Source organism: Pan paniscus, chromosome 2 (assembly GCF_029289425.2).
Source record: "Pan paniscus chromosome 2, NHGRI_mPanPan1-v2.0_pri, whole genome shotgun sequence".
Taxonomy (NCBI): Eukaryota; Metazoa; Chordata; class Mammalia; order Primates; family Hominidae; genus Pan; species Pan paniscus.
In genome coordinates this window covers 118,240,375-118,262,554 of record NC_085926.1, presented here as the reverse complement: position 1 = coordinate 118,262,554, position 22,180 = coordinate 118,240,375, and the positions used below count along the sequence as shown (strand labels likewise).

At 42.0% G+C, this 22,180-nt stretch overlaps 1 protein-coding gene across 3 annotated transcripts in view; it reads left to right on the top strand.

Annotated features, from left to right (window-relative positions):
- The first annotated feature begins 1,320 nt into the window (after positions 1-1,320).
- Positions 1,321-22,180, top strand: part of GPR156 (G protein-coupled receptor 156) — a 132,984-nt gene continuing 112,124 nt past the window's right edge. For all 3 annotated transcript variants that reach the window (XR_008624849.1, XM_055110335.2, XM_003825161.5), the window contains exon 1: positions 1,321-1,889. The gene's annotated coding sequence lies outside the window, so the exon portion shown is untranslated. The remainder of the gene's footprint in view (positions 1,890-22,180) is intronic.

The window sequence follows — 22,180 nt, the reverse complement described above, 5'->3', positions numbered from 1 at the left end:
CCTTATGAAAGTTTACACTGTATTACAATTGCACAGGAAAGTTACTGCAGGTTTGGGAGTGGGACAGAGGATAGAGGATGTTGGCTTGTTTTGTCAAGGGAGTGACATTCTTAAGTCTATGTTGGTAGTGGGGACAGATAGGAGGCAAGAAAATCAGTTAGGAAATTATTGAAACAATTCAGCCCCAGATAATCGAAGCTTATCAAGAGCAGCAGTGTGAGAATGCAGAGAAGTGGACAGTTGCCAGAAACATCTCAGAGGTAAACATGGCAGGCCTGGAAGATGAAAACCTTCAGTGCCTGGCAACTGAGGGGTAGGAAATACTCCAATCTGAGAAAAGAGAATACTGGGATTGGAGGTGGGGGCCAAGCTGGGAGAAAGATTTCAATGTCTTGCAGAATACAGAGAGGGGTTGATGAGAATAACAGCCGAAGAGCCCAGGGGAATTCCCAGGTTAAAAAAAAAAAAAAAAAAAAAAAAAGCCCCACAGAGATCAGAAGGGCAAATCCTCAATCTAGAGCCACAGAAGTGAAGATTTGGCTCTAGACTCTGAAGTCAGCTCTCCTACGGAAAAAAGATGGACCCAGGCCTTTTTAACTCAGGCAGCCCCCATGGAGGAGAGAGATGGTCCTCCTCAGTTTCTGCACGTTCCAAATGAAAGGGTCCTTCTGTGTAGAATGAGAGATCTGGAGAGTCCTGGGTAAAATCTCAGACATAATTCTTTCTTCTGAGAAACCAGCTTTTTGCTTACTGCCTTGAGGAAAACCTTGTCTATCTTTCTTTCTTCCTCTTGTTTTCCCCCTCAGTAGAATCCTGTGAAAAGAAGTCTTTGGGTATCACAATGTGTAAAACAGTTAAGAATGTAGCCACTGTCTTGTCACAGTGGGGTCTGCGGACCTGGCCTCTCTCTTCCCGTCCTCTACAACCAAAGATTTCCTCTGCGCAGTTGTAAAAATGTGGAATGTCCTAATGCACATAAATAGGTCTGAGATTTTAAAATAAATGAAACAAATATAATATGGAAAGTCTAAGTGGATTCCCAAGACCATTTCCAGGTCTCCCCTCTATGTTTCTCCTTGAGGGTGTCTTAAACACAACATCTCACACATATTTTTAAGCGGAAGACAGTGGGCTGGGTGCGAACATCTTGTTTGTGGCCTCCTGTAAGCATTCTTGGAAAAAGAAACGTACTTGTCTTTCTGATTATAAAATAAGCAAAAACTCAACGTAAAGAATTTGGCAACTCCAGAGTATAAAATAAGAAAACTAATTGGTAACTCCGACCCCACTCCAGAAATAAAAATGAGCATTCGCGGAGAATCCTTCCAGTCTCCTTACCGAGGCCGGCTAGGGACCTGAATCTGAAGCTCCTCGCCCCGGGGCCAGCTCCTGCGGCAGCCGCTGGCTCGAGGCCCGGGAAGGGGCGCTGAGGGGAAGGCGCCCCCCAGGGAAGGTCTCTGAGGAGACAGCCGGAGGCGGGGCCGCCCCAGGGGACTCGGTGGCGAAGCAAGGAGAAAGATCGGAGGAGCTGGAGGAGCCGTGAGGCGCGTGGAGTCTGCAAAGTCCCGGAGCCCTCCCGGCCCTCGCGGGAGAGCAGGGTCGAGGCGCGCCACGCGGGCGGCGCCAGGGAGGGGCGGGCAGGCGTGGCTCAGCCAGTGCCCGGGCCAGAGGCGCCCGGCGCCCCGCGCACACCTCAGAGGCCTGCGCCGCCGTCCCGCCGCCTCCACGCCAGGCTCCCGGCGCGGCGATGGGCGCGGGCCCCTGTCTCTGCCCCGGCCCGCCCCTTCCCGCCCCTTCCAGCCCCGCGAACGCGCGAGACGCCGGGGGACCGTGGGCGTCCTGCACATAGCAGCGGGCTTGGCGCTTCTCGGCGGTCCGACGCTGATGAGGTGAGCACAGCGACCTTAAGGATCCACAAAACTTCAAACACTTAATTATTAAGTGAAAGTGGAAAGGGGGAGGGGCTTTCTCGCCTTTCCAGAATCTGGGCAGTTTGTTTGGAACCGGTAAAGAAACTCTCATAGGAACTTGAGGTGAGCAGGGGTCACGCATCAGGGATGCGAGTGGCAATTTCAGTGGAAGAGACGGGAGAGTACTGTAATTTGGTGTGAAGATGGGGCCGTGGGTTTTCTGCTGAATAAGCGACCGGCTGTGCTGAAAATGAGAGATCCCGAAATAGTTTCCCACCGCCTGTAGACTTTCCAGAGTCTCCTCACGCCGAAGCTGCTTTGCAGGGAATGTTCACCCCCAGGGTGTAGAGTGGCGGGCACGATGGGCTCCGCCATGGAGATTGCAAAGTCCTGAAAAGGGACAACTGTATTGCACTGCGTCTGTTGAACTGCCTTGCTTCTGGGCATGAGGGAGTCACCTGGAACCTGCAACATCCTTGTACCCTGGCAAGCAGCCCTTTCCAAGTTAGCTCTGTCAGAAACTAGAGGCCTCTAGGTAGAACTCAAGGTATCCATGTACTCGTGAAGAATACAAACCTTGAGGTTTTTAAAATCGAATTTTGTTAAGATTTCAGGATAGAAATCTGGGAAGAGAAGTCATGGCATGGCATAACTTACCCCTTTGTTAGTTTTCTAGGTACATGCATGCTTGAATTAGACGTAAATGATGTCCTACCCTATCATAAAATGTCTTTCCTGGTGTAGTTCTTTAAACCAGAATATGGAGGATAACATTACATTTTTGCATCCTAGATAAAAGGGAAAGATTTTCAGATGGGGGTTACACAGCGGGAGAAATTGTTGATATAGTTGTATTAGGCAGCAAGGCCTGCAAAGAAAAACTTCTTTTTCTCCACCAGTGGCTGAATTCTGCACAGAATGTCTCCTCGCAGTCTGGGTAGCAGCCCGGCTTGCAAAAACAGTGCTTCTTTCGTTGCTGCAGGTGGGGCAAATGCGCTTGCGGATAAATGGCTGAGGAAGCGTTTGCTTACAGGTTAAGGCAATTTGAGTCTGGAGAATAAAGTGCTTTAGCAGGCTGTGCTTGAGTTAGGTGTCCCTTGTGAGGAACAGAGGTGGCTTTCTGGTCCCCATTTTGCCAGCCTAATTCCCCTTCAGGGACACTACTGTCTCTGGAATGTTCCCTCTGTTTCCCCTTCTCTTCCACCCCCAGCTTTTAGCTTCTCCCCATTCCCCAGTAAAGTCTAGAATTGAGCCTGGTCAGAGTCAAAGTTCTGATAGCCTGGGGATATAGAACTTCAAGCCTGGTGAAGGCAGAAATGAGACCTAGGAGAGACCCAAGATGGGTGAGATGAAACAACTTCCATCCTAGAAGGCTCTCAAAAGAGTGGAAAAATAATGATTGAGGGAAACAGATTCTCTGGAAAGGAGAATAGGTGCTTAAGTGTTTGTTTTCAGCTGAGAGTTTTAATATTTCCATTTTTGTTGTTTAACCATAAGGGAATTTCCATATAGGGTAGGAGGAGGATGAGGCCTTCTCTGAAAACTGCATCCTTCTCCCTGAATTTGCATTTTATTCCATTCTTATTTAGGTTTCAGAGATTAATTGGGGGAAGGGGGAGAGAGGAAAGAAGCCAGAGGCTCTGACATGCTGCAGAAACAGTGCAACGTGGACTGACTTGGGCTGCAAAGGTGGATTTGGGGGTTGAAAGGAATGTTCTACATTTAGTTGAAAAAAAAATCAGAGCCTTTGTTTTGCAAAGGTCTTGAGAATCAGAACATTCATGTTTAGTTGCTGATGAATTTTGCCTGATAAAGGATGCAAATCACTATCTCACCTTTTTTCTCCAGTACTTTATTATGAAAAATTTTAGACATACAGAGATGTTTTCTACCTCTCATTTTATAAACTTATTATCTTAAAACAAACTTGTTAATAAAAATCAGTGTTTAGAATCCAGACGTATGTGATCTGGTACTGGACAGAGCTTGAATCAGAAGGTGTTTCAAATATAGATGTGTGAAGGATATTAACATTTTAAGAAAAAAATATGGATCTTATTCTTCTGACTTTCCCATAAGAATCTTGAGCAGACCCCTTAACTGCCTTCTTTTTCCCATTCTTAAAATGTCAGTCAGTTGGATGATATTACTCTCCTGCTTAACACCCTCCAATGGCTTCCCCTCACACTGTGAATAACATTCAACTCTCCACCAGGGCTTGTGATTTGGTCTGGTGCCCTCATATTCTATGGCCGTCCTCTTGCTTACCATCGTCCTTGCTCTTCCCTCTGCCTGAACACTCTTCCTTCAGACACTGCCACTGCTTCTTTTCTCAGCTCATTCCAGTTTCTTTTCATACTCTCCAGAATGATGGCCACCTGATCTAAAACAGCCTGTGGTCACTCCCTGTCTTCTGACCCTGCTTTATCCTTCTTCATGGCACTTAGCACTCCCTGACACTATATAGTATATGTGTTTCCTTGTTAATTGGGCATGTTCCCCACTCTAAACTCCATCAAGACAAGGAATTTTTTTGTCTTATTTATGGCTGTGTTCCTATTTGATATATTATGAGCAATTAATAAATAACTGTTGGATTAATTAGGTAATTAAATTACACAAATAAGGCATTGACTCCCATAAGGGTGGCAGAACCCTTGGTAAAATACTAGAAGTCCTTTGAGGTAATTCATAATTCAAGTTAATCAATATTTGATAGGTAAATGATGACCCTGGAGATCAGTGGCCTCTTTTATCCTCACAGCACTTCTCAGCTGAATCCTATGCTAATAGCTGGGCCAGTTTTGACAAACCCACATCCCAAACAAGACATAAAATATTTCAGTCACAGAACTTTTCCTCACATCTCTTTCTAGTCACCTCCACCCCACAGAAGCAGCAAACCTTGTTCTGATTTCTAATATCATAGATTAGTGTTGCTGGTTCCTGAATTTCATATAACTGCAGTTACACAGTATGCACTCTTGTGTTTGGCTTCTTTTTGCCCTACACAATGTCTGTGATATTCATCTGTGCCATTGTGTGTATCAGTAGTTCATTTCTTTTTTTTCCAAGGTAGTATTTATTGTATGAATATTGACCATGTGTTTATCTGTTCTCTTGTTGATAGATACTTGGTTGTTGCCAGTTTGTGGCAATTTTGAACAAAGCTGCTGTGAACCTATAAAGGGTCTGCCTCATCTTGAGTCTTCTCTACTTTATATGAAAATCTTCCTTGTGCCACCAATGCAGAGAGAAGTATGGCAAGGTTATGGGGGCTGTGACTGATGTAGCAGCTTGCATGTACCCCAGCCAGTGCTCTCTCTAGACAGCTCTGCTGGGAGCTGACCTGCTTCCCACTTTAGAGGGAAAGCACTTGGAAAATGAGTGTCTAACAAATTAGCGAGCCCTCCAGTGCACTCTTAAGTGCTTTAAATCCTTGAAAGAGACACTGTGGAATGCCTGCTGCCATCACTGTTGTATTTCCCTCCTCCTCTCAGCTTCCCCATCCCAGCACAAGTTGACTCTAATCAGCTTCTGAGCATTATGCTACTGAGGGGTTTAAACATTCATGAGCAAGAGTCTTGTTCAGAGCCTGATAAAATATTCATGTGTTTCCATGGGGCATTGGTTTCCATCTAGACTTCTCAAGGCATTTTTCTGAGATGCATGTCGTAATTGTGAAGAACTCAGACAGTGATGGATGATACGGCCCTGTGTTATTAAACCCTACCACACAGAGCACCTTGCTTTCTAGGGATGGAGAAGAATGAGCACACAGAAAAATTGACATTAATCCTGTCTAGATCAAGAGAAAGACTACATGTACTGATAAAAATGGCTTGAGTAAAGAGGGGCCTGTTAATATAGTACCAACAAAGGTATGAATCCATAGAGGAGAGTGAAAAGAACTTGTTAAAATGAGAGGAATGCTGGGATGCAGTCATTCCAAGTGGAAGAATGGGGGAATCAGCATTGTAAAATGCACAGTTCCTTTGACACTCATGTGGACGAGGTTCATATGAGACAACTGCGCTGAGTGCTGTAATTATCACAACCTGCTATGAGAGGATGAGAGTAGAAGTGGAGGCTAGGCAGGGTTTCCAAGTAGAGCCAGAGAGCTATTCCAAGAGGAGTCAACATTTCTCTTCAAGGAAGAAGTGGCTTTGAGTCAGGTTCTGAAGGAGGTGTGCCTCTTTGACTGGCAGCTGCGGTGTGGAAGGGCCTTTCCAGAGAGACAGAATAGCATGATAGAGTGAGGGCCAAAGTGCCGGTGTGGTGTGAGTAAGAAGAGAAGGTGGGTGGATGGGGGTCAGGGCAGGGTTGCAGCAAGACATAAAGCAGGAGAGCTAAAGGCCAGCTTATGAAGCCCACAGGAGGATGGACTTCAGTCTGTTTGGTGGAGGGCCGTGTAACTTTTGGCCAGAGATTGGGTTACATTTTGAGGAGTTCTTGGGAAGTATATCCACCCTAGGCAAGGCCTTGAGGTATGTTTATGTCCAAGGCATTTCCAGAATATTCTGCTGTGTCCAGAACACTATGAAGACTCTACGTGGTCTACTCTAAGAGAGGTAAACCAGAGGAGGTCAGATATACTCAGTATACTCCTGGGACTGACCAGAAACAGGCCTCACCAGGCACCTTTCTGCCCCCAGCACACAAACACTCAGAATATTCTGAGTCAGATTGAATCCACAGCATTCCCTAGACTTCTTCATGACCACTTTGCCTCAGCTGGGGGAGTTGCAATGATCTAAGTATCCCCTTATCACCTGAATCTGGGCCAGTATACCTCAGACATGGGTTGCCAGGCAACTGAGGGCTAAGTGATGCGGCTGGCCAATCATCCCCACAAAGCCCAGGTCTGCTTTGACAGGCCATCGGGCTGTGACCAGAGAGGCAACTTGGGGGGTTGAGGTCATGCAGACTGATGACTTGTGGACACAACTGCCAGGCCCCTTCCATATGTCTTCTTCCTTTGGGTTGCAGATTCCTATTCAAAAATGCCTCAGGATGTTGATTTTTTAACCCATAATAAAAATAGTGAAGTAGGGAGGAGTGTTAAACATGTCAGTCATCTATACCTTATGTTGTCATTGGGAAGAAATAACTGTGGAAACAATTGTCCCGGGAAAGTCAGTCTTCAGTCTTGCAGTGAGGAGCTTTGCATATGTGGAGATTAGCTAGAAAGCTCTGGAGTTCTGATGGTGAGAAGGGATTTCTTGGGTCAAGGATAGGAAAGGGCAAGGGAGGACCTTCATGATTCTCCCCAGGGCTTTGCTGGTTGGAATTGCTCTTCTGCTGCCATGGGTAGCATGGGGTTTCAGTGACTGAAAACACCCAGGAAAGTATGCTCTGGGTCTTCATGTTGCCATCTGCCTACACTGGAATGTCAGACCATCAGTCAGCACTGCCAGCTCTCCATCTTGATTTTCTAAGAGTTATTGAGAAAACCTTGAAAGGGAAGGCAGAAGTGGATGTCTTAACTAGGGAAATGCCAAGGTCCTAAAGGTGTGGTCTAGGCTGAAGGTGTGGTAAGGGCCTGAAGTCATTGGTCTGGCAGTACTTCAGACCAATAAAGTCTTTCTTGGCTCTTATCTAAAATATTCCTGATTTTCTGTGTGAGGTGGAATCTCTCAAGTGCTGCATTAATCAGTGTTTTGGCTGAACAGGTAAATAGGGTGCATGCTTAATTGAGTGCCTTTTCTTTTTTTAAAGTTTCAGCTTTTATTTTACATTAAGAGGATACATGTGTAGGATTGTTCATGGGTAAATTGGACCCAGGCATAAGCACAGTACCCAATAGGTAGTTTTTCAACCCATGCCCCCTCCCTCCCTTCCCCCTGTAGTAGTCTGCAGTATCTATCTTTCCTGCATTTATGTCCATGTGTGCTCAGTGTTTAGCTCCCACTTATAAGTGAGAACATGTGGTATTTTGTTTTCTGTTCCTGCATTAATTCACTTAGGATAGGCCTCCAACTGCATCCACATTGCTGCAAAGGACATGATTTCATTATTTTTTATCCTGTGGTGTTTATGTAGCACATTTTCTTCATCCAGTACACTGTTGATGAGTGCCTAGGTTGATTCCACATCTTTGCTATTGTGAATAGTGCTGTGATGCACATATGCAAGCATGTGTATTTATGGTGGAATGATTTATATTTCTTTGAATATATACCCAGTAATGGGATTGCTGGGTCGAAGGTAGCTCTGTATTTAAGTTTTTTGAGAAATCTCCAAACTGCTTTCCACAGTGGTTGTACTAATTTACATTCCCACCAACAATGTATAAATGTTCCCTTTTCTTCACAGCCTTGCCAGCATCTGTTGTTTTTTGACTTTTTAATAATAGCTATTCTTACTGGTGTGAGATGGTATCTTATTGTGGTTTTATTTGCATTTCTCTGATGATTAGTGATGCTGAGCATGTTTTCATGTCTATTGGCCACACTTGTATGCCTTCTTTTAAGAAGTGTCTTTTCATGTCTTCTGCCCACTTTTTAATGGAGTTATTTGATTTTTGCCTGTTGATTTAAGTTTCTTATATATTCTGGATATTAGACCTTTGTCAGATGCATAGTTTGTGAATATTTTCTCCCATGCTGTAGGTTGTTTACTCTTTTGATGGTTTCTCTTGCTGTGCAGAAGATCTTTAGTTTAATTAGGTCCCACTTGTCAATTTTTGTTTTTGTTGCAGTTCTTTCTAGGGACTTGGCCATAAATTCTTTGCCAAGGCCAATGTTGATAAGGGTATTTCCTAGGTTTTCTTCTATGATTTTCATAGTTTGAGGTCTTATGTTTAAATCTTTAATCCATTTTTAGTTAGTTTTTGTATATGGTGAAAGGTAAGGGTCTAGTTTCATTCTTCTGCATATGGCTACCAGTTATCCCAGCACCATTTATTGAATAGGGAGTCCTTTCTCCATTGCTTGTTTTTGTCAGCCATGTTGAAGATCAGATGGTTGTAAGCGTGCAGCCTTATTTCTGAATTTTCTATTATGTTCCATTAGTCTATGTGTCTGTTTTTGTACCAGTAGCACCCTGTTTTGGCTACTGTAGCAAATTCTTTGGAATTAATGAAAATAGGGACACAATTTATGAAGACCTCTGGGATGTAGCCAAAGCAATGTTAAGAGGAAAGTTTATAGCCATAAATGCCTTCATCAAGAAGCTGGAAAGATCTCACATTAACAATGTAACTTTGCATTTAAAGGAACTATGAAAAAAGGACAAACCAACCCCAACTCTAGCAGAAGAAAAGAAATAACTAAAATTAAAGAAAAACTTAATGAAATTGAGATGCAACAATCCATATGAAAGATCAGTGAAACCAAGAATAGGCTATTTGAAAAAATAAATAAGATTGATAGACTGCTAGCTAGGTTAACAAAGCGGGAGGAGACAGTGAGAGAGAGAGAGAGGATCCAAATAAGTACAATAGAAATAACAAAGATGACATTACAACTGATCCTACAGAAATACAAAAGATCCTTGGAGAAAACTATGAACAACTCTATGCACACAAATTAGAAAATCTAGAAGAAATCAATCAATTCCTGGAAACAATCTCCTGAGATTGAATCAGAGAGATTGAAGTCCTGAATAGACCAACATCAAACTCTGAAATTGCATCAGTAAAACAAACAAACAAACAAAAAAAACCCTTCCAACCATAAAAAGCCCTGGACCAGATAGATTCACAGCCACATTCTATGAGACATACAAAGAAGAACTAGTACCAATCCTACTAAAACTTACAGAAAATAGAGGAGCAGGGACTCCTCCCTAATTCATCCCATGAAGCCAGCATCAGCCTAATACCCAAATCTGGCAGAGATATGATGAAGAGATATGATTTTTGTGTCTATGTTCAGACCAATATCCCTGATGAACATAGACACAAAAATCCTCAACAAAATACTAGCAAACCAAATTTAGCAGAACATCAAAAAGTTAATTCACCATGATCAAGCAGGCATTATTCCTGGGATGCATGGTTGGTTCAACATACACAAATCATAGTGAGTCACCATATAAACAGAATTAAAAGCAAAAACCATATGATCATCTGTGTCATCTCAATAGACACAGAAAAAGCTTTTGATAAAATCTAACATCTCTTCATGATAAAAACTCTCAACAAACTAGGCATCGAAGGAACATACCTCAAAATAACAAGGGCCATCCCTGATAAACCTACAGCTAACATCATACTGAATGGGCAAAAGCTGGAACCATTCCCCTTGAGAACTGGCACAAGGCAAGAATGCCCACTCTCACCACTGCTATTCAAGGTAGTGCTAGAAGTCCCAGCCAGCACAGTCTGGCAAGAGAAAGAAATAAAAGGCATCCAAATAAGAAAAGAAGAAGTTGAACTATCTCCCTTTGCTGACGATATAATTCTATACTTAGAACACCCCAAAGACTGTTCCAAAAGGTTACTAGAATTGAAAAATGATTTTAGCAAGGTTTCAGGATACAAAATCAATGTACGAAAATCAGTAGCATTTCCAAACACCAATAACGTCCAGGCTGAGAGTCAAATCAAGAACATGATCCCATTTACGACAGCTGCAAAGAAAAGGAAATACCTAGGAATATAGCAAACCAAAAAGGTGAAAGAGCTCTGCAAGGAGAACTACAATACACTGCTGAAAAAAAGTTAGAAACAACACAAATAAATGAAAAAATATCCCATGCTCATGGATTAGAAGGATCAATATCATTAAAATGGTCATACTGCCCAAAGCAATGTATACATTCAATGCTATTCCTATCAAACTACTAACATCAGTCTTTACAGAATTAGAAAAAACTATTCTAAAACTCATATGGAACCCAAAAAGAGCCTGAATAGCCAAAGAAAGCCTGAGCAAAAAAAAAAAAACAAAGCCGGAGCATCACACTACCTGAGTGCCTTTTCTGAACAGATATTTCAATGATTCTGTGATTATTCATGAGCCAGTGATGGCTGCCTGCTTTTGGATGCTGCTAGGATAAATGCAGATCAGAGTGAAGAGGGAGAGGGAAGCATAACAGCAGCAGAGAGGAAAAGGGAAGAGAGTAGTGACGTGCTGAAATCGCAGAGATTGTGGGTACCCAGTTATCTACAAGTGAGAAACAGGGATAAAAGAAGATCAAATAACTACCCATGGGAATTTTACATGCAAATATTGCTGACTTCCAAGGCAGCTGTGAGGAGAAAGGAAGGGAGGAGACACAAAGTCAGCTGTCACAGTCAATCCAAGGAATATTAATAAAAACTTGACACACGAAAACACATGGCCGTATCACAACAGCCTGGGTCCCAGCAAGGATGTCTATTCAAACCCCTCTTTCACATTTCCTTATATTCATTCATAGTATTAGGTATTTTGCAAGACATTCATTTGCACTTGCAAAGATACACAAATGCAGAGTACTTAAAAGGGTAAACTATCCTAAAATATTAGTGGTGAGATTATAAATGATTATTTGTATTTTTTCAACTTATCTGTGTTTTCCATGATTGTTTTAAGAAGTGTGAATTTCTTTGATAATCAGAAAAACATTAAGGAGAAAGGGGGTTAAGTAGGGAGGTAGAGAAAGAGGCATGGGGTGGGGAGAGAGGATTGTAGAAAAGAAAAATATGTTGGAAGATGAATGAACAATTTTAAAACTTTATGTTTCACAGACTGCTAGCTTGTGCATATTTTTCTTTATTATTGAATATATATGTTTATCACCCTCAGAAGATCTGGAAGTACCAATTGGCATGAAACTGAATTGCAAATACTGAGCTAAGTATCACACCTCCAAGACCATTGCCTTGGCCAGTGCCATTCTGTGTGTGACATGTGGCTTCCAGTGATGCTCAAAGTATTTTCCGCCAAAGGCTAATAGAGAACACTTCAAACCTGGGCAGCAGCATCTCTCCCACAGGGTTTAATATTTATACTTGTAGCCACGTGGCTGGCTTTGTGCTTCTCATCTCTGAAGTATGGAACAGGAGCCAACAAAGGCTGTCAATAGTTGGAGTAGTGGGATTTTCCAAGACAAAAGCATGAGTTATTCTCGTCCACGTGTTTGCTGGCTGCTCACTGGCTCAGGCAGCCCCTTGGGAAGCTCTGTGGCTGAGGCTTTAAATAAATAGATGTAGTTTTTGTTTCACAACCACTGACCTTTTCTGGAGGCACTGTTGATTCTGGGCTTTAATTGGCTTCTGTTGAGTGACACAAGGTGAACCCGCTCTTCAAGAGCAGAAGCTCCTATCTGCTGTTAACCACCAGCATCAATTCAAAGCAAATGCCAGAGGACCACATACCTCACTGAACTCTGGGGACTGGGGTTACTTGTAGTTATGTCTCAATAAATACTTTTTATATTTTAACTTTTGCATTTTTAAGTTGTAAAAGCTATACACACTCATGGTAACAAGTCTAGTAAGACAGCAGTATATAAAGAAAATATGGCCAGGTGCAGTGGCTCACCCCATAGTCCCAGTACTTTGGGAGGCCGAGATGGGTGGATCACTTGAGGTCAGGAGTTCAAGACCAGCCTGGCCAACATGGTGAAACCCCATCTCTACTAAAAATTAGGCTGGGTGCGGTGGCTCACTCCTGTAATCCCATCACTTTGGGAGGCTGAGGTGGGTGGATCACAAGTTCAGGAGTTCAAGACCAGCCTGGCCAAGATGATGAAACCCTGCCTCTACTAAAAATACAAAAATTAGCTGAGCGCAGTGGCAGGCACCTGTAATCCCAGCTACTTGGGAGGCTGAGGCCGGAGAATCACTTGAACCCGGGGGGCAGAGGTTCCAGTGAGCCGAGATCCTGCCACTGCACTCCAGCCTGGGCGACAGCATGAGACTCCGTCTCAAAAAAAAAAAAAAAATTGGCCAGGTAAGGTGACTCATGCCTGTAATCCTGGCACTTTGGGAGGCCGAGGTGGGTGGATCACCTGAGGTCAGGAGTTCGAGACCAGCCTGACCAATAAGGTGAAATCCCATCTCTACCAAAAATACAAAAATTAGCTGGACGTGGTGGCAGGCGCCTGTAGTCCCAGCTACTCGGGAGGCTGAGACAGGAGAATTGCTTGAACCAGGGAGGCGGAGGTTGCAGTGAGCCGAGATCGCACCACTGCACTACAACCTGAGCGATGGAGCGAGACTCTGTCTCAAAAAAAAAAAATTAGTCAAGTGTGGTGGCGTGTGCCTGTAATCCCAGTTACTTGAGAGGGTGAGGCGGGAGAATAGCTCGAAATAGCTGGAACCCAGGAGGCAGAGGTTGCAGTGAGCCAAGATTGTGCCACTGCACTCCAGCTTGGGCTACCGAGGGAGACTCCATCTCAAAGAAAAAAAAAAAGAAAGAAAATATAAGTCATCTCCACCTTCTCTCACTCCCATCTTTCTGACAAAACCACTATTTAAAGCGCCCAGGCTGGGCGTGCGGGCTGACATCTGTAATCTGAACACTTTAGGAGGCAGAGGCAGGAGGATAGCTTGGGTCCAGGAGTTCAAAACAGCCTGGACAACATAGTGAAACTCTGTCTCTATGAAAAAAAAAAAAAAATAGCCAAGTGGGTGGTATGTCATCCTAGCTACTTGAGAGGATGAAGTGGGAGGATCGCTTGAACCCAGGAGGTTGAGGCTGCGGTGAGCTGTGATCATGACATTGCACTCCAGCTTGAGTAACAGAGTGAGACCCTGTCTCAAAAAAAAAGTTTCATGTGTATTCACATGTCACGATCACAGCTCACTGCAGCCTCAACATCTCCAGCTCAAGGGATCCTCCCACCTCAGCCTGCCAAGTAACTGGGACCACAGGCACATGCCACCACACCCGTCTAATTTTTAAACATTTTTGTAGAAACGAGGTCTCACTGTGTTGCCCAGGCTGATCTTGAATTCCTCGGCTCAAGTGATCCTCCCACCTCAGCCTCCCAAAGTGCTGGGATTATAGGCATGAGCCACTGCACTCAGCCCCTTCACTCCTTTTCTATGTTCAAACAAACATATGAGTGTGTAGACTTATTTTCTATTGTATGTGAAAATGGAATCATATATGTTATTATTTCTTTCATTTTATTTAGTACATATTATGTACATTATTCTAGATTAACACATATAATTGATCCAATTTATTATTTTTAATAGCTACCTAATATTCCATTATAGGAGGTTCCATAATTTCTTCCCATTCATTACTTCCCCATTGATAGATATTCATGTTTTTCTTCCAACTTTTTTTACACAACAACTTATGCCACAATAAACATTCTACATTTATTCCTGTACTTTGGGTTTTATTTCCATAGGAGAGATTCCCAAAATTGTCATTTTGGGGTCAAAGGGAATACACAATTTTAATTCTCACTGTAGGTCTCCTTTACAGCAGTTGTTTCTCTCCTCCTTTTGTCTTTCTCTCCCCTCTCCCACCACATTTTGCCAGCGGGGCCTGTGTGTTTAAGAAGGAAAGCCTGCAGTGAGAACTCCTCTGTGCCAAGTGTGGATTATATCAGCTCAGTGGGGAACGGAGTCTGCAGTGTCTCAGTTACATTGTGTCTCTCTTGCTTTTGGTTGGCCAGACTGTTCACAATTCCCCTTGCTGATTTATTCCATGCCGTGGAATTATACATGGTCTTCATCCGTGGCAGGATCATCTGAGGGGTGGCTTTTTGGGAAGGGTGTCTTTTCAGAAAGAATAGGCTCAGTTACTGTACTTTCTCACAAAGCTATATCTGTTATGTTTTTTTGTTATGCCCTTTCTTTAATAGTTGGATTGAAAAAGGTTCTTCAATTCCCATCCCGGTCTTCTGTCTTCATTTTGAGGACTTGGGATTTAGGGAGTTTTATGAGTATATAATCAATCAACTGTAACTGATTATTTGACATGAGGATAATTAGTTAAGAAGGTAGGGGTCTTGGAGCTTAAGGATCAGTGCCAAGCAACAGACGTGAACATTTTTAAACAAATGGTTTTAACAAACCCGGTATTAGGAGCAAGCTTCCCAGGAGTACTAAGCTTTCATTTTTAATTTTGCCCTTGCTGGGATGTAAAACTTCAGTCTAGTCTACCAGAATAGAGAGGAGCTGGATTCTCCACCACACCAGGGCTGGAGAGGAGAAAATGTCAGAGAAGCGTTAAGGGAAGCTGGTAAGTACAAATAAGTGAAATAAATATAAACAGTGAACTGACAGAATGGCAAAAAGTGAATGAAATTTGAAAATCCTCAGCTGAAGATTATTGTGTAACCAGTGGTCCTGTGAGCTAGTGGACACTTTATAAAAATCTGTGATCTCTAAAACATATTAGATACCCCAGTGTGAATCTGTGTTCAGAATACAACCATTAGCTAAGCAAGACAAAGAAATGATAAGTCCTGTTGGCAGATATTTTGCTATTGACTTCTATAACATATGCTGCAATTTTTACTCAGCAGCTTTGGAATGGATTTCTATGTCCTAGGTTGAAAACTAAATTAAAAGAAAAACAGAATAGAAGTTACTGCACTTAATTTCTAAGGAGAAAATTTTAACTTTAGTTTGTGCATGTATATGCCTGCAAAATAAGCATTACCCTTTATATTAATACAAACTTCACATGAACGTTTAATTTTCAAATATGCACTGACCAGTAATAATGATGGCAAAATTAGACTCTATAGTAGGTTTATGTTTTATAACTTAGGGATTCTATAATGTATCTTAGTTGATGTCGTAGTTAATAGTAAGGATAGTAATATCTTATACAGTTTGCACTGTCGTCTGAGTAAAGATTATCTTTAAACATTTGTTCCTGTCAGAAAAATTTTAAGGCTAAACCTATTATAAGATATTAAGCATCTGATTTTGGCTATAATGGACTATCTGTGAGTAGATTTTTACTCCTATACAGGACATCTAGAAAAGCTGAGTTTTAAAAATCTATTTGAAGGCATAGAAGACCTAATAAGGCAGCTAGGACTTGAGAGCTAAGACCTCAGAAAGAAGAGAAACTCATTGAGTGTTCCATATTCTAGGCTACTTTTTCCCTGTAGACACTTACCATTTTTAAGTAGCACATGAGGAGAACCCAAACAATAAGCAGCTGCTAAAATCAGAGAAGCCAGGCAGATTATTCCACAGTCTGATAGGGCTGGGGAGGAAAAAAAAAAATTGAATTCAAGGAAACCAAATGATTCAGGACATGAGAAACCATGATCATGGACAGAAAAGAGGCCCAGAAAAATCAACTCAATAGTCTAAGCAATTTTCCTTCCAAGTCATTCACTGATTTATAAGTAGCGCAGACCAAGAGGTTGCAAAAATCCAAACACAAAGAAGGTGCTAAAAAGCTGAGAAGCTAATCAGAGCTACTTGCAATCTTATTACACTAGGAAGATAAAAATTATTATAGAATGTAAAGCCCACCAATGTGGTATGGCCTGAAAAACACCCTAAGCTTTCAGTTGGGACTGCTGACGGATTATGCCTGACGAGTTAAAGGAAACCAGAAATAGACCCGGTCAAATAAAATATTGAAGTGCATTTCCCGATCAACTTAGTCACTTATTAGATTAAAGTAATCTGTTCTTATTTTAACACCCTAGCATAAGTCTTCTCCATATTCTTTGGAGAAGAAAAAATGATCCAGAACCTGTGTATTTTTCATATGTGGTTTCTGGTATTCAGCAAAGCAAAACAAAACAAAAACAGGCATACCAAGATATAGTTTCCAGAATATGGTACAGAGAGAACCCAGACTTCCTGAGTTGAGAAGACAGAGCTCCCCACGTCTGGGGAGACCAGGGCAACTAGAGTTTGTAGGACAGAGTATTGGAGAGGAGAGAGCTGCAGAGAGAACCCCAGAGTTCCTCACAGGGTACACCTCAAGTATAAAGCTGAGTACTGAGCAGCACATGCATGTAAGGAAACTACCTGGGATAAAGAAAGAACTACCCAAAAGGATTAGAAGAAATAGTGCTCATTGTTCACACAGGGCTGGGAATTGTGCCTATTCCCACCAGCTAGACTTGAAAAGCTCATAATTCATGGAGGGTTGGGTAGTATACTTTGAAAGACCATGCCTTAGTAGTGGGAAGTAGCCCTAGATTGAGCACTGCACTGATCCTGTCTAACAAATCTTTTAAAAAGACCCGAAAGGAACAAATTGTTCCAGTTAATTTGACTGCATCCCAGAACAAAGCTCAAAACTATTTAGAGGTATTTGGAATAGCAGTATTAGTAATATTGCAGAGGGAAGAATATTGCCAGGGATAAAGAAAATCATTTCATAATGATAAAGGAGTTGATTCATCAGAAAGACATAACAGTACTAAACATTTATGCATCTAATAACAGAACTTCAAAATACATAAATGAGAAATTGATAGTGTTCCAAGGAGGAATAGACAAATCCATAACTGTAGTCCAAAGTTTCATTAACCTTCTCTCAGTAATTGATAAAATAACAGAAAATAATTAGGTATATAAAAGAAGATAAAAATACAATCAACTAGCTTGACCTCATTGATCTTTATAAGATACTCTTCCCAGCTACAGCAAATACATATTCCTCTCAAGTGTACATGGAACATTTATCCAGTTAGACCATATTCTGAACCATAAAACAAGTCTCAATAAATTTAAAAGGATTTTAGTTATATAAGGTGTGTTCTTGATCACAATGGAATTAATTAAGAAATCAGTAACAAAAATTCTCAAATATTTGGTAACTAAATAACATCCTTCAGAATAACTCATTAGTCAAAGGAGAAATCAAAAGGAAAATTAGGGCCGAGTGGAGTGACTCACATTTGTATTCCTAACACTTTGGGAAGTTGAGGTTTGCTTGAGGCCAGGAGTTGAAGATCAGCCTGGGCAACAGAGTGAGAGCCTGTCTTTAAAAAAAATAGAAAAAAAAATTAGCTAGGCATGGTGGTGTGCACTTATAATCCCAGTTACTCAGCTGGAGGATTGCTTTAGCCTAAGAGTTTGAGGTTGCAGTGAGCTATGATCATGCCACTGCATTCCAGCCTGGGCAGCAGAGTGAGACCCTGTCTCTAAAAAAATTATTTTTAATAAAAAATAAAGGGAAATGAGAAAATATTTGGGGCTGAAAGTAAAAGCTCATGTATCAAAAGCAGTACTTAGGTGGAATTTTATAGTATTATAAGCCTATAAGGTGGGGCACAGTGGCTCACGCTGGTAATGCCAACACTGTAGGAAGTCAAGACAGGCGGATTGCTTGAAATCAGGAGTTCGGGACCAGCTTTGACAACATGGCAAAACCCTGTTCCTATAAAAAATACAGAAAATTAGCTGGGTATGGTGGCACGTGCCTGTAGTCCCAGCTACTTGATGGGGGCTGAGGCAGGAGGATCACTTGAGCCCAGGATTTCGAGGCTGCAGTGAGCCGAGATCACACCACTGCACTCCACTCCAGCCTGGGAAACAAAGTGAGACCCTGTCCCCCAACGCCCCCGCAAAAAAAAGCTTAGAAGAAAGGTCTCAGATTAGTGTCCTCAGCTTTCATCTTAAGAAAACAAAACAGAAAAAGAGCAAATGAAATTCAAAATAAGCAGAAGAAAGAAAATAAGAAATATCAAAGCAGAAATCAATAAACTAGATTTTGAAAAGTAGAGAAAATCAATGAAAGCAAATGCTGTTTCATTGAGAATATTAATAAAATTGATTAACCTCCTGACAGAAAACAAGAGGAGGAAAAAGAGAGGAGATACAATTTACCAATATCGGAATGAGAGAGGTGACATCACTACAAATTCTACAGATATTAATGGATAATAAGGAAACATTATAGCTTTTCTCCAATAATTCCATCAACTTATTAATAGATGAAATGAACAAATTCCTTGAAAGACACAAGCTACCAAAGTTCACTGAAGAGGTAGTAGAGAATGTAAAAGCCCAGATCTATTATAGACAGTCTCAAAAGTTAGAAATAGAAGAGAACTTCCCTAGCCTGATAAAGGGAATCTATGCAAAACGTGCACCTAACATCATATTTAGTGGTAAAGCAAATAGTAATATAATCGATTTTTTTTTTTTTTTTTTTGAGACAGAGTCTTGCTCTTTCACCCAGGCTGGAGTGCAGGGGCGCGATCTTGGCCCACTGCAACCTCCACCTCCCGGGTCCAGGCGATCTTCCTGCCTCAGCCTCCTCAGTAGCTGGGATTACAGGCACATGCCACCACACCCTGCTAATTTTTGTATTTTTAGTAGAGACAGGGTTTCACCATGTTGGTCAGGCTGGTCTTGAACTCCTGACCTCGTGATCCACCCACCTTGGCCTCCCAAAGTGCTGGGATTACAGGCGTAAGCCACTGCGCCCAGCTTTTTTTTTTTTGAGATGGAGTCTTGCTCTGTCGCCCAAGCTAGAGTGCTGTGGCATGATCTTGGCTCACTGCAACCTCCAACTCCTGGTTCAAGCAATTCTCCTGCCTCAGCCTCCTGAGTAGCTGGGATTACAGGTGCCCACCACCATGCCCAGCTAATTTTTTTATTTTTAGTAGAGAATGGGTTTCACCATGTTAGACCAGGCTGGTCTCGAACTCCTGGCCTCAGGCGATCCGCCCACCTTGGGATCACCAAGTGTTGGGATTACAGGCGTGAGCCACTGTGCCTGGCCTAGACTTTTAACTTATTTGTGTAATTACTTCAAGTATAGATTACTCCAATTTAAACACAAAGATTGTGAAACTAGATGAAGAATAAACATATTCAAAATGATTATTAAATGTTTTAATTGGTGACAGAGTTTTTCATAGCCTCTTATCATCTCAGTGCATCATGTTTTATTTGTAGGTAGCCACAGAGAAACAGCTACATTTATAAGAACACCATGAAGAATAATTAAAATGTTCTTTTTTTTTCTTTTGAGACAGAGTCTTGCTTTGTCACCCAGGCTAGAGTGCAGTGGCAAGATCTTGGCTCACTGCAACCTCTACCTCCTGGGTTCAAGTGATTCTCCTGCCTCAGCCTCCCTAGTAGCTGAGATTACAGGCGTGGACCACTACACCTGGCTAATTTTTTGTATTTTTAGTAGAGATGGGGTTTCACCATGTTGGCCAGGCTTGTCTTGAACTCCTGACCTCAGGTGATCCACCTGCCTTGGCCTCCCAAAGTGTTGGGATTACAGGTGTGAGTGACCACGCCTGGCCTAAAACATTCTTTTATCCCTGACTTCAGCTGAGTTTAGTTTGAAATGAGGCTCTTTATTTGGGGTGATTGGGCTTTGCAGGAGGGTTGGTGGGTGGCCTATAATTCCCCCCAATATTGTATGTAAGATATTACATGTTTGTATACAGTTTTTCAGGAGAGAGTCCGTAGCTTTCATCAGTCTCTCATGACCAAAAACTATTTAAGAATCATGGCTTGAAGAATGAAAGAATCGAGTGCCATGTTAAGTGTCTAATTTCTCAATAATACTTCCCTGAAACTAATTTCTAGAGAATAATTCAAATGACTTGATCTAAATATGTGTGCATGAGTCATCAAAGCAGCCTGGAGTAACATATTAAAAGTTATCCCAAGGGTCTGTCTGGTTCAAACTCTGATGAAAGCCCTATATTTCTTATCCTGCACTGGGTTTCTCATAGTATGATTCCCAGATCAGCAGCAGCATCAGCATCACCTAGGAACTTGTTAGAAATACAAATTCTCAGGCCGGCCCCAGGCCATACCTACTGAGTTACAAATTGGAGATGGGACCAGGAATCGGTGTTTTCTAAGGAGCTTTCCAGGTGATTCTGGTGTGCACTAAAGTTTGATAACCACTGGGTTAGGCTATAATTAGAAAATCCTGTTCTCCGCCCCTGCTCCCAAGCCAGGTTTAGAACAGTTTGTTAAGCAAGTATCTGCGGAAAGACCAGTCTAATGTTGACAGCTTCTATTTTCCATCTTTATGGAAAAATCGTAAAGCCTCAAAAGCCCAAATCACCCTCACACAAGTGTCTTGGGTTGCACAGCAACACCAAACAACAGTTTAGAGTAATCCAATGTCCAGCTGAAATTGGAATTATAGAGACACAGCATGTGAGTTCACTCACAAAAATTTTTACCAGGAGGCTTTTTAGGGATGAGCCCAGTAATTCCAAGGGCCTTGGCTCTCAGCCTCCTTTGAGGCATATAACACAGTCTCTTGAACAGACTGACCCTCAGTAATGAGGTTTCATTACCCTCTTCCAGACATGTGGCACCCTCACAAACATCCTTTAACAGAGTGCTTAGTATCACCATGCTTCGTTTGCAAAGTAACTTAATGAATTCACTCAGCCTATATTCTTAGTACCCAGTGGTAGGGATCTCAGCTGTAGCAGCATAAAACTTGAACCGTCCAAAACCAGTCTCTGAAACCTTCAAGCATTTATTCTGTCTACTCCTGCTGTTGCTTGAAGCTTGATTTGTTGTTACACCTTACTGTTTTGCTGATGAGAAATAGCACAGGGTACTTCTCAGTGGTTCTCATTAAAGGAGGGCAGCCAAGTGGAATTCATTCTTGGCTCTTAATAGTTTTCAAATGAGAATTTTATTGCATATTAATGAGCACTAATTGACATTTGTGACTGGTTTTTATGGAAATCATGCATGTATAATTTGCATAATAGTACCTAAGTGCTTTTAGGTAACAGTGCAACTCTGGGAAGTTGGTGAAGGTTTTTGTATGGTGCTTTTTAAAAAAGTTCCCAAACCCCAGCCCCTAGAATAGTATAGAATATTAACAGGTCTCTGGGATCCAAATATAAGGCAGTAGTAGTGACTCAGTTCCTGTAGTTGTACCAGCTTGTACCTGAGAGTCAGAAAATGCATCAGGGCAGGTCTCTAAAAGCAGGAAGCGCTCCCACAGTAGCCAGGGAGGATGTTCCAGTCCTCCTTCTACCTTCATGTGTCAACCCTCCTGCTTCTCCTAAGTCATGAGTATCTAGACAGTGCTGAGGATTGTTCCAAGGACTCCTACACTGTAAAATGTTTTCTAAACATCACTTGGTTGATATCAACAAACATGGATTGATCACCTACTATATGCCAGGCACTGTGCTAGATGCCAGAGTAAGCCCATGTTGGCTTGCTGCCTGCTGCATCCCTATCTCTTAGCACAATGAGGCAACAGTTATCCATCAATGTTTATTGAATTAATGAACATGCTGTCTGCCCTCAGGGATCTGAGGATTCATTATTCTTACAAAATCTGACGTTAAATACAGTATAAAATTTGTTGCTCTTCATGTTAGAAATATTAATTATTCAGAACTTGGAATTCTGTTAGGAAATTTAGAGAAACAGGATAATC